This window comes from Zosterops lateralis (genome assembly GCF_965231275.1).
Source record: "Zosterops lateralis genome assembly, chromosome: 6".
NCBI classification, from domain to species: domain Eukaryota; kingdom Metazoa; phylum Chordata; class Aves; order Passeriformes; family Zosteropidae; genus Zosterops; species Zosterops lateralis.
The window spans coordinates 15,155,117-15,168,567 of NC_139761.1; the positions used below are offsets into that span (position 1 = coordinate 15,155,117).

Genomic DNA, 13,451 nt, shown 5'->3' on the forward strand with positions numbered 1-13,451 from the left:
CAGTGTTGTCTTTGTAGTTTTGCTGGTAGAGCAGAGAGAGTTTGGAATCCTTGTTCCTCTCTGTTTATACTCCTGCTGTCATCAGCAATGCTAATCTGAGGGGTCCTGCAGCTGCCAGAGTGCCTTGGTGAGCAGGGCAATTCCCCAGAGGTTCAGCTGACATGGGAGTGTGTGTAGTCCTCACAAAGGAGTGCCACAGGTGTGCCATACTCAAAGTTTCTTACTTACCTGCCTCATGTTGAGGCTTGATGGAAATCCCTTCTCCTTGCCAGGGCTGCTTATGATGGGGTGTCTGAGAGCAGCCTGACTTTCTCCTTGTTCTGCCTTGGCACAAAAGCCCTCTACCCCCTGCAAAGAACTGAGGATTGCCAAGTTCCCAGAAAAGGCCATTCTTCCCATGCTGACAGAGCAGGGCTTCAGCCCAGTACAGATCCCTTTGGGAGGTCCTCTCTTTCTTCTGGCAGCTGCCAATGACACTTATGCTTTTGTCCCTGTCCCCATTTCCTCCCTGTGACTCTGGCTGGTCTCCTACAACCTGCTCACCTGCTGTCTGAAATGACCTTTCTCCTGGGTGGTGTGTAGCTCCAGCTCTTTAGTTTTTTCCACAAGATGCTGCCCTTCTTCTGGAGTGAGAAAACTCACTCATCAGCATCTGGATGAAGAGAGCAGCAAGCTGAGCCACTGTTGTGCCTCTCACTTGCAGAGTGACTGCTGGCTCTGGCATCAGCACTCAGCCACTGCTGAGCAGAAAGGTCAGTGATGAGATTAGTGCCACTGGACACAGCCCATGCCCAGAGAGCAGCACTGGAGCCTCCCTGGGACGTGGTCTGGAGTATTGACCAGATCCAGGGTGACTATATGAGGATCTTTGGGACTGCTTTCTCTCCCAGTGAGCACATAGTTTCTCAATTTATCCAAATTAAAATAATAAATAAGGATGATTGATTGAACCAAAAATATCACAAGTATTATTTTAATCATAGAAATCAGCCTCAGTAGCAACATTTTGTAAACACGTGTCAAAAATAGGCTTCAGTCCCCATGTTTGTGTATCACCGTGGCCTGGATTGCACTTGGCCTCCTTTCAGGAACCCACTTGATATCCATGAGAGATTCCAACAGGGAGGGTATCCAGACTGTGCAGTGGCCACTGACACCGCTCATTTGACAAAAGAGATTTTTTCTTCCCTGTTCAAATGAGGAAGATATATTTTATATTTCTGGCCAGCAATAGCTGGAACAATGTTCCCCTCTTCAGTTGTTACATGTGAGTCTAAAGAATTCTTGCAAGAAGATGAAATTCAGCACCACAAACTATTTGATTTTTAGGTGGTGTGACTTGACCTACATACCACCTTATAAACCAGAAATAACCTGCTTAATGACATTACAATTTTTGAGGTGTCATGTTCCCGTGGCATGTTTTCAGGGTCATATGGGTTTATTTTTGTGGTCATCTGACAGGATGACTAAATTCTTTGTCAGGATCTGGTCTGTAGGTGAGTCTTGTGTTCCCTAATGGCAACCTGGGTTCTCAAATGTTCCAAATGGTCAGTGAAGGACAGAAGAAAATGAAACACAGAGTGGAAAGAGGTGCCACCTACCATCTATCACATAGACATTATGGTCCTTCCATGGTGTGGTAGGAATCAAATCCTACTGATGTACAGACTGCTTCCTGCAGGAATGGACCTCTCAGGAGGTGACTTCACATTACAAAGTCCACGAAGGACCAGGACCTCTACACAACAACCTAATCTCACTTTTGGGGAGTGCATCCAGTAGTGGGAAGCGATTCAAGATGACTAATTAGGAGCACTTGTGTCTCAGCTCTCAGTTTGCTCCCCTGTACTGCATCTGAAGGTCATCTCAACAGTGAAGAATTCCAAAAATGGAAATTCGGAGTGATTGGTGCTTGCAAGTTTTTAAATGTGGGAATTTCGCGTTTTCAGGTGCAACTGCAGGTTTCTCTCCTACTGTGAAGAGGCTTGAAATAGACTCCTGAGGAAAAAAAACCATACTGTCTTCTTTCCCACCCCCACCTGAACGGGGGAATGCTGCTTAACCTGCTGAATCCAAGGCATGAGTTAGATTGAGAGGTGAGAAAATCATGTAAAGTGCCTGTGCTGGTGAAAGCCTGACAAAAGGAAACAACCCTGTTCTACTCAGAGAATGTGAAAGGTAAGAAAACAAGGCAGATGAAGTGATTTCGTGTCAAAGTTTTGTCGGGAAATGAATGGGACTCCTCTCCTACTGAGGAATTTAAACTTCTAACCTCAGGGAACTTAATTTCTGTAAAACATGGTGATAAGGACAGAAAGAAGGAAAACTCTCCCCCAAGTAAAATGTTGCTCCACCAATAGAGAATGAATGCAGTGGGACTCAATAGTGATCCAACGAGGAAATCGATCCATTGTGAGACTTCACATCAATGAGTAAAATGGGTTTTTTAGAAAAGTTGTTTGGTTTGGATTTTGGCTTGGATTTTGTAGGTTGGGGATTGTTGTTGTTTTGAGTTTTTTTTTAATTTCGGCATAGGTCATTCTGTGTCCTTTAAATAGGCCACTCCTTCAAACAGACTTGACCTGACAGTGAAAGCAAGCCAGTGACTTTTCTTAGCTCAAGGTCTAAATGTTGCCAAGAGATAAACTATTTGTAAGCTTAACACCTGACTAGGTGCTAAATAGCTCAGCCTGATAAAGCTTCTGGTGCAAAATTATCACTCCAGATTAAGACTGGACTGGAAACCCAAAGACCCGGAATGCTAGAAAGGACTCAGATAGGATTTAAGATGCATTTAAAAAGGTGTATTTACTCTATCTTCTCTAATGTTGTGTAATTCAGCAGGATTATGGAGTTTGATAATGATAGACAGATCTTTTACCTGTATGTAAACAATACAACAGGAAATTTATTTGAAAAAAAAAAAGTCACCCAAGTGTTAAAATATTTTTAATAAACCCATTAAAATACTAATGGGTTTATCTACACCCACAGAGCCTTCTGCAAGCTGGATCTGTATTTAACAGCCTCTACTGGGTGGTGGCCCCCTCATTCTAACACAAATATTCCCCTGACCCCAGTATACTTGTTATAAAAGCAAGAGAAAAAAAAATATCAAAGCTTGTTGGATGGATTTGCTTGTTTGGAGAAGCTGGAAGAGCATAGTTGACCTTAGACATGGTGGGGAAGGGGTCAGGGAGCAGGACTCTTTTTATTTTATAGTGTAATAAAAGTTTCAACATATCACAACCCTCTTGTGTGGGGCTACAGGGGTGACAACCAATTTTCTGAAAAACACTGAGCCATAAAACAGTCTGGAGCCTCTTCTACTGCAGCTCTAATCCCCTAATAAAGCAGTGGAAATAATCAGACTGTGTCATTCACAAAAGGGCAGAAGTAAAATTTCAGGGCTGTCTCCCATCCACATTGTTCCCATGTGAGCATATGCTGCAGAGTCATTTTAGGGCAAGATTCACAGTCACCTGGAGCAAGGGAATCCAACCACAGTCAAAACACAAGTCCTGGGGCCTGAGAATGTGCCTGTGTGGTCTGAGAAAAGTGCTGAGCAAGGCCATATAAAGGCTGCAATTTGTCCAGGCAGTTTTCTCCAGGTTGGTCCCACCTGAGGGTTGCATGGTTGTGTGGAGCCAGGAACAAAACAGAACTAACAGCCAACAGTGGAAATGGGAAACAAGAGGTTCAGGAGGCTCAGGATGCTTATAGCCACTTTGAGTCTAATCTGTGCTTGCAGGGTTAATGTTCTGTAGCTGTCCAAATATCACTGCCCAATTCTGCAGCCTCAGCAGGCCTGCTGCCTGTGGTAAATGGTTGAAGTTGCAGGTCTAAGAACTTCCTGTGCAAGAGGCATGTTTAGAGCCCAACTTCAAAAGCAAACTCAGCAAGGCAGATATGAACCAGACACTTTGTGACTCCTTTCAGCAACTTCATGTCATCTTGAACCCACCCAATTCCTGAGTGGACACCACCAATTAATTGTGGTGATGCTGCTGAGCTGCACTGTGCAGTCCTGACTTACTTTCTTCCCAAGCACAGTTGTATTGGGAAGCTGAAGAATCCTGCCCCTTGTGCTGGGCAAATATCAGCTGGAGGAGTTTGTGCTCCTCGTTCCCAACCATGAGGCAATGCAGATCCCAGGGTCAAACTGGGCTGCTGCTGTTGTTGGAGGGATCTGTCTCTCTCACCTCTACCTGCCCCTTGACCGTGCTGACCAGGCACAGAGGCTCAGCCCATGGAATGGATCTGCCTGGCTCCCTGCTGCTCCTGTCCTCAGCTGCCAGATGCACCCCAGCACAGCCCTGCACAGCTGACTGCTGGTAACCAGACCCAGCTCAGGAGCAAACTGAGCAGTGCCAGTTGCTGTTACTACAGTAAAGGAGACAGCAGGTGCCTTGGAGTAACACTGTCAGGAAATTTGTCACTGTTTATCAGCAGGAAATCCTTCACAGACTTTGTATCTAGCAATTTTCCTCTCTAGCTGTTGCAGAAAGAAAGAAAACGGAGAAATACACAAGACAATTCTAGAAGAGTCAGTTCAAACAGTAAGAATGAAAGGTGTTGTTAAAGGGGCCTTTTGGTGTCAAAGGAGCTTTTAATCATGCTATGCCTCATGAAGACAATTTCTATAATGTTGACAGAGTATATAAAACAATCATCCTTTGAGGGGGAAATCCAGCAGTCCTGACAGTTCAGCCTCCCAACGGTCTCCTGAAAAATAATAAGAATTTTAATTACCATAATACTTAATAATAGCAATTATTATGTCCTGTGGTACTAGACATTTATGAGATCTATTCCTAGATACTGCATGCAGTGTGCCCAAAAGGCTGACTTGGACCACACAGGTGCAGCAGGGAGATCTGAGCAGAGCAGGGGAGCAGAGAGCTTGGCTGGAACAACGAGAACTTGGCTGGCTCACCGCTACTGAGAAAATATCCCAGAGTGGATACCAAGGCTTTCCATAAATAAAGCAAGGGCAAAACATCAGGGAGAATGGACAGCCAGCTGAGCTAAAGGATAGAGTTGGCAGCAAAAGAAATAAAGGGCCATGAGTCAATTTAAAAAATCTTGTAATCAGTGGAAAGAGGTTTTGAACAATATATTACTGGGTGTAACAGGAGCTGGTGCAAGAGACATGTTGGACACCATCCCTTTGCATCCTGTCCTTGCAAGTTACAGCCTTTGGAAAGCCCTCTAATGCTGGGTGTGCCTAAATCATACAGCACTCTCCCACAGGCGTCAGGAGCCCTGTGTCACCTCATACTCAGCACTGCTCAGGATGAGCAGCTTCATTCATTGCTCGTCCCTGACCCCCATCAAAACTGGCTGATCACAGCTGATATCCTGGGGGTTAAATCTAGAGAGCTTCTCATCATGGGCAAGAGCCACTGTATTTAAATCATGACTAGAGGAGGGGGAGAGAGTGCTCTATCACCCACAGGTTTTAGTTTGATAAATAGGCTAGATTACAGAGATTAATCCACGCTGACTGCAGAAGGAACCCGAGTCCCCAAATTTCAAGTCCCCTTTCAGTTTAAATCAGCATTTGTCTTGTCCAGCTCAGCTGTTCTTGAAGCCTCTTAATGTGTTTAACCCAGATTTCCTTGTTACTTTTTGATGGGTCTCATTATATGCTGAATGAGGGTTGTGCATAATGTTTGTTTACAGCAGGGGACAAGACCTAAAGATGCAGTGAGTCCCTTTTAGTACCTTGCTCCTATTACCAATACTGCAACACGGTGCTAATTTCTTTTACTTACAGAATAGATAAAACAATGGACACGCAGGAGGTCAGATGAGACTGAGTGCAGTCAGAGGCAGCCCTGTGTTACAGTCTGATATTGTGGCAGAGTGAGTTTAGCCCTACCTGATTCTCAGTTTTCAAGCTCTGCTACCAGTTTATTTTTCTCTCCATCTGCCATTTCATTCAAATCTGTTTCTGCTCGGTAGTTTGTGCTGCCTCATTTTCTTTTCCCACTGCTAGTCTTAAAAAAATTTGCAAAAATAAAAGTTTTGGTTCTGGGACAAGAGAAATGAAACTCACCAGCATTTAACAGGCAAATGAGGCATCATCTTTTATTTTTCATTATATTCCTAGTTACAGACTTGCTGTTGAGACATCCTTATTTAATTCTTTGGCCAAGTCATAGGTTCAGTGATGATAATGCAAATTAAAAGGGAATTGGTTGCATTTGTTGGTGTTACAATCAGGTTAGTTAGAAGAGAAGAGGGCAGGATGCATCTACTTGTCTCTAGGACATTTGTCCTGAGCATACTCAATGTGGTGATGGCTTAAAAAGATTTGAAACAATTTTGAATTGGTAATAGAGACGTTCAATATTCTGATTTTTATATATCTCATTTGGTTTCAGAAGCAACTACATGACTTGGAAAATTTTATGAAGCGAGGTGATTTCAGTATTTTTTGTTATTTCAACATATCTTTTGGGTTCAATATTAAGTTAAATGGAAATGTCACAAGAAATCTGATGTATTTTATTAGATTTTGTTTTTTAAATAAAGATTACACTGCATGTTTGGAAACAGATCAAGAATTTGCTTCTGGAATCAGACCTTGCATGAAAAGTACCAGCTTGCAGTGGTAAGATTTTTTTTCCTAATACAGATTAGCTCAGTTGCTCAGAACATGGTTCTATATAATGGCAAGGATTTGGAGTCTATATGGGCCATTCACTTAAAAGTTGGACTTGATGACCCTTGTGGGTCTTTTCCAACTCAGAATACTCTATGATTCTTGATTCTGTGATCCTGATAATAGCAATGATATGTGGTGCATTGTCATGGCACACAACCACACAGCTCTGCCTGGTAGTGCATGATGGCAGAGGTGAGGAAGGGTTGTGTTGAGACAAAGAAAAGAGTCTCTTCTATTGCTCTGGCATCAGCAGTTTCAGTGCCAAAGGGGTTTTGGTCTGAGTGTTTACAGAGAGGACTCTACTTTGAGATGTTCTACATATAAAATGAATGGGAGTTTTTTTAAAAAAATATATATCCATGCGGGCAGGGCTCCTTATGAGGACAAAGTGGACTACAAACAGACTGAGAGAATATGAAACACACCAGTCCAGCTTCCTGACAAGTTGGTGCAAAGATTATACTTTAGGATTGCACACAGGGACCAGGCAGCAAATACATGACATCATATGGCACAGTGCAGAAACATCACTGTTGAATCCAAAGATTTGAAATTTTATAAATCTGGGAGCCCAGGTCCTGATAGGCAAGATTGACATGTATTTATTAGTATAATTCAGTGTGATGGTCTTTGGAATGGATCTTTTGGTATGCATGGATGCTAAACAGCTCCTGAAGATTTTCTTCAAATTAAATGTTTGTCCTAGCACTTCTGCAGAGATTTATTCAATGGGCATGGCAGTTGGAATATTTGAGAAAGTACCTGCTCTCATAGGGTTTACAAAAAGGAAAATGAGACATAGGCCCAGCTACAGATTTTCCACTGGGCACAGAATCTGTTCCAGGATTAGTGCGGTACAAAATGTCTTAGGTGATTTTATGCATTTCATGCTTTTCTTAAGTATAAAGTTTGGAAGCCTACAGTGTTTTATTACTGGGAATGAGTGTCTTTGAAGGCAAACTGCAAGACAATGATCTTGAAATGTGCAAAACTAATAGTTATGTCTGGTATGTTGCTGATTCTTTTCAAGAGATACTATTGGAAAGAACTGTTGCCAACACATGTGGGAAGGACTGTGCCTCTTGAACATTTTGCAACATTTTGAGCAGGCTGATGGACAAGTCAGCTCAATGTAAGCAGGAGGAAGTAGGTTTGTGCAGCAGCTTAGAGCAGATCAATGTATGTATTTGCCTCAGCTCTGTGTTGTGTAGATAGATACTACAGGGGTGGGCACACTGAGGCTGAGGGACGGATTAGATGGACTCAATGGATGAGTAGCAGATGCATATACTGTTTCCCACATCAGTCCTAAGCTTCTCTAGGGCTGAGTCAATCAGTTGTGACATAATGCCCTATTATGCATGATGTTGTTCTCTTTTTTTAGTTTTATTGATTCCACAATATTTTCTATAAATTCTTATTTTTCAATGATGATCACCTGTCTTCTACAATCTCCCTTCTCCATGTTGCAAAACAGATTTAGCTTCGGTCAGTGCCTACTGACATCATTCCAGTTTGCTTTTATGTTCTGCGGTGCCACCCATAAATGTACAACACTAGGTTTGTGTACAAATAGAGTGTACAGATAGAGGCCTTTGTGTGTGCAGGAAAGTTACTACTCAGTCATTCTGCTGAGCTGCTGGGAGCCACAGCCACAGCCCCTATTCCTCCAGCAGCCTGAGCCATGGCCAGGCAGAGATGGTGGCCAGGTGAGCACAAACCTCAAGGCCTGCCCTGGCAAATCTTTCTTCTGCATGCCACTGTGCAGAGACCTGCCAAGTCATGCTAACACCCTTGTCTGGGAAAATGTCCCTTCCTTGCTGAGTGTAAGACCTTGGGGGAATCAACTGCAAAAATTGCAATATAATCAGTTCCAAGGATAGCTTCAAAATACAAATGCTACAAATAGAATTGGAGGGCTGGGGTTAGTTTTCTTTGATTTTTTCAGAAGGTGTTTGGCTTTCTTGATGCTGTCCTTTTTTCACACAATCCCTAGTGCTCTCTTTGCATCTGTGGTGCAATTGTGCATATTTACTGCAGCATGTGCAGAGGAATGCAAATTTTATCTATTTTTTAAAAATCTTCGCAATGGAAGTTGTCTCAGCAGTATTTTGTTCAGTTTGCACAGCAAGCTGTGTTTTTCTTGTATGAAACAAGCAAGAGGTGCAGAGCCCCATACTATATCTGGTTTATGCCCTTTTAGTTATATGGAACAGTAGCTTTATTTTGATGTAATTTCATTTGGTTTTCTGATAATACGCATAATCTGCTGCTAACCTTTCTGATGATATTTTTCTGAGGAGGCTTAGCCAGGACAGAATTCTGATCTGTGCACTCAAGGTGGTGGAGAAACAGAAGCATATACTCCCCACAATAAACTGTTTTTCCTGCTTACTGCAATTCAGTAATCTAACCACCTGCAGAATGCACACCTGGTTTTTATATTTCATTGCTGCCTGGCTCAAAGAGAGTGGTAGACTGTGCATCAGGTCCTTTCCAAGTGTATTTGCAATTGTGGATGTCAGTAAATTACCCTGAATCATAAGGGATCAACAAAGACTTTTTACTCACCTTGAAAGGGCTTGAAGTCTTTTTTCCTGTTTCTTACCCAACACAGGATATTGATCTGAAGCTCAAAAACGAAGAGTGTTAATGTTTCATAAGAAATTCATACTGCAAGTCAGTTTGCACCATTTGTGTGTTGTTATTTCACAGATCTGAGGCACAGTTTTAAAAATCTCTTGATGGAACATCTGCCTCTCCCTGAAGTGATTGTTGTGCTCCTAGGCCTGAGCAACACTTACTTTGGAAGCAAGTAAGTACAGTTCCACTAAAATAATCAGGAAGGTACTGATTTATAGTACCTAGGGATCTGCCTGTTCTTCACATAAATAAATGCAAAAATCTGTGTTGTCTGCACTTGTTTGTCAGTTTTCCAGCAAGGACAGATGGAAATGGTCAAAAGTAGAGTTTTAAGTATATGAAAAATTTCTTTATAGGGAGAAAGTCAGAGAAAGCCCATATCTTCTGCATTATTTTCCCCAGCATATATATATTTTGCCACACTAATTTGTACCCATAATGGATATCTCAGGTAAAGGACTCCAGTCTTTACCCAAGTACAGCAGATTTGTAGTAAAATATCTGTTCATATGCACATACACATACAAAGAGAGAGAGTCCTTATTCATGTGTCTCCTGACAGAGGGTCAGAAGAGACAATAATACTTTTTCATAAATAAAAAAAACATAATTGCCCTAGGGAAAGAAAGATCGGTGATGCCTGATTGATCTATTATTTCTTTACAGATTTATGGGTGTTATTTCTAGATTATTATGAGACCTTCAGGGGTTTTGGCTGATGGCTTTGTCCTCACTTACTCCATCAGTTTCCCTGGTACTGAACCAATACACCTGAGCATACCACTGAACAAATACTAGTTTCCATGCTTTATTACACAGATGTGATGCAGAGCAGAAACAAACTGATCCTCAGGCCAAACATGTGGTATGGATTGCAATTACGAAGATCAGTAACAAGGACAACACCCTTCACTTACTCCAGTGGTTTCTGATAAATCCTCCTTTTTCCTCCTCTATAAAAAATAAAAATACTATGAAATGCTCCATTCCTCTTCATATCCTAAGCAGTGAACCAATAACCACAAATGTTTCATAGAACTGGTGAAAATTTACACCAGCAATCACTTTTTTTCTGAGATAGGAAGGAGTGTTTTGGCTCATCCTAGACACAAATGTGCCTCAAGATGTGCTGCTGCCCCGTGCTGCACAGGCTGCCCCAGGGAATCACCTGGCACATTCATTAAGACTTGCTGTCTGAAAAAGGGAAGTCTTGGTGCATGTATGAGGTTTTGGATTTTTTCCTTTGGCTATGTTTTAAAGCTAACCATGGTTCCTGTGCAACCTGAACTCTGTGTTTCCAGCACATCCCAGGGTCATTTCTGTGTGACTCAGATCTGGGCTGGTGTTTGCAGCCTGGCTTTCCCCTTGGCCTCACCCACAGTGCCAGCATGCACCAGGGAGTGAGGTCCCTGCTCCTGGTGTTCCAGCCACATGTAGGGATTCACTGGTGCACGGCAAGGGGCTGTCAGAAGCTTGAAAACAACGGCACAGGAAAAATGTGGTATTTGAGGCTCTGAGACTCGTTGTTTCAAAATTCCACAGAGATAAGTAATTTAGCGTGATTTATATTTGGGTTCAGTGTTATCTGCAAACAAGACTATTGAGGACTAAATAATAATTAAAATCTTTGGAAATATTGTAAAGTGCCAAGTTTTGGAGATTTAAACCAGTCATCATGAACTGGCAGGATGTCTCCGAGGGGAACTATTTATCCTGACCAAAATTTCTTGCAAATACTCCCAAACTACCACTGTTAGGGTCAGCCTATAGGGTTCACTTAAGCTGACCACTGGTACATTTTTAGGTGCCAAGCCACAGAAGATAAGATTTTATCAGAGGTTAATCCATGACACATAATAGTGACCACAACTGAAGTGACAGACATGATGTACAATTGCAGCAGAGAAAGCAAAACCATTTTCATAAAAAATAGAACGTGCCAACCAAGAAATGACTCAGTCTTTGCAGCATTTCAGAGAAAATATCTTTGACATCCTGCATGCACCCATTTCACTTTGACCCAATCTCAGGTCAAAAGGAAATCACTCATTAAAGGAAAAGATTATGAACCTGATTTACGCACTTTTGAACAGTGCTGTGCTGGCATGCCTGCGCTTAGGTATCCAGACAGCAAGCACAAAGTAAATGGATACATTTCCTTACAATGACATGGTGCTGTTCCTTGCTCTGGTCCCAAAGGACTGTCCCACCTGAGGGTGAGAGTTTTGGCAGAGGAGACCAGACAGTACCACAGCAGCCCATGATGTGATGGACCATCCTTTCCCCAGACTGAGCCTGCACAGGCTCCCATCAGCTCCTGGGCAACTCTCAAGTACCAGCCCCCTTCATTTGGGCTGGACCAGCTTTAGCCTCGTGACCCAGGGAACTGTCCATATCCCACCTGTAGCGCCTTGAAACAAAACTCTCCCTTCTCAGCAACCACAGGCACTCCCCCAGTGCTTGCTCAGCAGCCCTGCATACTGCCCTGGTGCTCTCAGTGCACCCTGACACCCAGCTGATTTGCACAGCTGTTGGCCTCTCCATTTGATGGTCAGCAGCATTCAGCACTTTGTCTCACCCTGCCCTCTGCCAGGCTGCACCTCCAGGGTGGAGCTGGGGCCCTGTAAGGATGTTTCTTCATCAGGGAGCCAGAGGCTGCCAGTTCCTGTAACTGGAGGAGAGCAGTGATGGCAGTGATGGCCATCACCCACACACGGCTGAGGCACCTGCAGCCCCACCAAACAAGGCCTGGTGAAAATACCTGAACTTCTCCTTATCAGCAGGGTGGGTCAAGATAAACGCCAAAGAACAGAAGTGTGGCTGAAGCTCAAGTACGGGAAATATGTTCTGCTTACTGTTACAGCTCTCAGTGACATCAAAGCAGCTTGGCTGAAGCTCAGCTCTTTACTCCAGCCTAATCTGTATTTTTGTGCTGTTCTTATCTTATTTATAAAGGTGTTAAACAGATTTTCCAATTCACTTTGTGGTTTTGACACTTGTAAAACAGGGGTAGTTTTCCCTGGACTATGATCTCCAAACTCAGCTCAAGGAAGATGATGATGCTTAGTTTGGAGATCTGGGTCTACCTGACTCAGCCACATTGATTGGTGTTGCATGACCCTGTTGTAGCTTGTAGGTAACAAGCTACGTTTTTACTGTGACAGAATCTGTCCTCTTTTAGGCTTAAGGTGGGAGTTTTAACAGCCATTTAACTCTGCTCTTAAGGAATGAGTGGTCTCTCACGTCAGTCATGAAAAAACTCTTCACAATTTCACTCTAATTTACTTATTCACATCAATTTTTAAGATTATCTGGACTGTCATACTTATATTACAACGAAATAGCATTTACTACTTGATTAAAAATTTTTTTAAAAAAAAAAGCTAAGCAAGAACAGAAACAGAAAAATGTTTTTTCTGTTTTCTTGCTTTTAGTAATATCTCTTTCCAGAATATGCTGGTGACTCTTACTATTGCACTGTCTGCTTACCAGCTCAGTAGACAGAGTACAGAAGTCTGCTGAGTTAGGTAAGTGTACAGTTATTTTTAACCGAGTTGAACATTACATGTTCATGTGGCATGTTGTGCAACAGATATACACTGGTGTCATGACATTCTGTCCAGACACTTGTTCTAAATTTAGCTCTAAATTTAACCTGAGATGTAGGGCAAATAATTAAATGTCAGCCTTGTGAATTAAACCTGTTGTTTTGTGATTTGAACTTAAAGGAGGCATAAACTTCTGCTCCTCTCTGTTTGCATGCTCAGTCAGTGCAGGACAAGGAAGATTTCACCAAAGGACAGTTAATTTGACCAGGGCTTCAGGATTGTATTTATTACATACAAATTTGACAGCACACAAAACCAGCGCTGGGTAAATAGAGGTGGTGGTGCAGTGTCCTTTATCACAGCCTATTCTGGAGCCTCTGCTGCTCTTGTCTGCACGCCTTGTCACTTATGTCCCAGACCTGGCCACCTCATCAGGGGAGTGGGCCAGCATAGCAGGATCAATGTGGAGGACAACCTGCCCCTTTGCTTTCATTATGTGAGTGCCATGGCAGCAGAGTCACTTCCAGTCAAGTTGGTCAGGAACAACCTCCAGCATCCATTCCATGCCAGGCTGGAGCCCATCC

At 42.8% G+C, this 13,451-nt stretch overlaps 1 protein-coding gene across 1 annotated transcript in view; it reads left to right on the forward strand.

Moving 5' to 3' along the window:
* Positions 1-2,101: 2,101 nt before the first annotated feature.
* Positions 2,102-13,451, forward strand: part of ASB2 (ankyrin repeat and SOCS box containing 2) — a 47,874-nt gene continuing 36,524 nt past the window's right edge. The window contains exon 1 of the mRNA XM_083862779.1: positions 2,102-2,181. The gene's annotated coding sequence lies outside the window, so the exon portion shown is untranslated. The remainder of the gene's footprint in view (positions 2,182-13,451) is intronic.